Below are 1,577 nucleotides of genomic sequence, written 5' to 3'. Positions count from 1 at the left end.
CCAGTCAAAAGTTTGGACACACCTACTCATTCAAAGGTTTTTCTTTATTTTTACTATTTTCTCCATTGCAGAATAATAGTGAAGAAATAAAAAAAAATCTAATAAAACATATGGAATCATGTAGTAACTAAAAAAGTGTTAAACAAATCAAAATATATTTTACATTTGAGATTCTTCAAAGTCGCCACCATTTGCCTTGATGACAGCTTTGCACACTTTTGGCATTCTCTCAACCAGTTTTACCTGAAATGCTTTTCCAACAGTCTTGAAGGAGTTCCCACATATGCTGAGCATTTGTTGGTCAAATAGCCCTTACACAACCTGGAGGTGTGTTGGGACATTGTCCTGTTGAAAAACAAATGATAGTCCCACTCAGCGCAAACCAGATGGGATGGCGTATTACTGCTGAATGCTGTGGTAGCCATGCTGGTTAAATAAATCACTGACAGTGTCACCAGCAAAGCACCCCCACACCATCACACCTCCTCCTCCATGCTTCACGGTGGGAACCACACATGCAGAGATCATCCGTTCACCTACTCTGCGTCTCACAAAGACACAGCGGTTCGAACCAAAAATCTTACTTTTGGACTTGTCAGACCAAAGGACAGATTTCCAACGGTTTAATGTCCATTGGTTGTGTTTCTTGGCCCAAGTAAGACTTTTCTTCTTATTGGTGTCATTTAGTAATGGTTTATTTGCAGCAATTCGAACATGAAGGCCTGATTCATGCAGTCTCTTCTGAACAGTTGATGTTGAGATGTGTCTGTTACGTGAACTCTGAAGCATTTATTTGGGCTGCAATTTCTGAGGTGCAGTTAACTCTAATGAACTTATCTGTCACGTCCTGACCATAGAAAGATGTTATTTTCTATGGTAGAGTAGGTCAGGGCGTGACAGGGGGTGTTTTTCTATGTTTTGTATTTCTATGTTCATGTTCTAGTTTTGTATTTCTATGTTGGTTTTGTTTGGGATGATCTCCAATTAGAGGCAGCTGGTCCTCGTTGTCTCTAATTGGAGATCATACTTAAGTATTTTTTTTTTCCCACCTGGGTTTGTCGGAGATTCTTTTTGAGTCAGTGTATGTTTCACCTCTGCGTCACGGTTTGTTGTTTTTGTCATTCAGTTTATTTATGTATTGCATAGTTTCACAGTGTAAATAAAATGTGGAACGATACACACGCTGCACTTTGGTCCGCTCCTCCTTACGACAACCATGACAGAATCTCCCACCACCAATGGACCAAGCAGCGTGACCAGGAGAGACAGGAATGGACCTGGGAGGAGATACTGGACGGGAAAGGACCCTGGAGTCAGGCTGGGGATTATCACCGTCCTAAGGAGGAGATTGAGGCAGCGAAGGCGGAGCGGCGATATTATGAGGCACTATACCAACCACGAGGCAAGTGCGATAGGCAGCCTCAAAAACATTTTTTGGGGGGGCACACAGGGAGATTGGCAGAGTCAGGGTGGAGACCTGAGCCAACTTCCTGTGCTTACCGTGGAGAGCCGAGGGCTGAACCAGAGCCAGTCAGGGAGTCGAGTGAGGAGCTCGATGCAAGATTCTGGAGAGAGGT

This window comes from Salmo salar, chromosome 04 (assembly GCF_965601325.2).
Source record: "Salmo salar chromosome 04, fSalSal1, whole genome shotgun sequence".
NCBI lineage: Eukaryota > Metazoa > Chordata > Actinopteri > Salmoniformes > Salmonidae > Salmo > Salmo salar.
The sequence above is the reverse complement of the archived record's forward strand: the minus strand, read 5'-3'. Positions refer to the sequence as shown.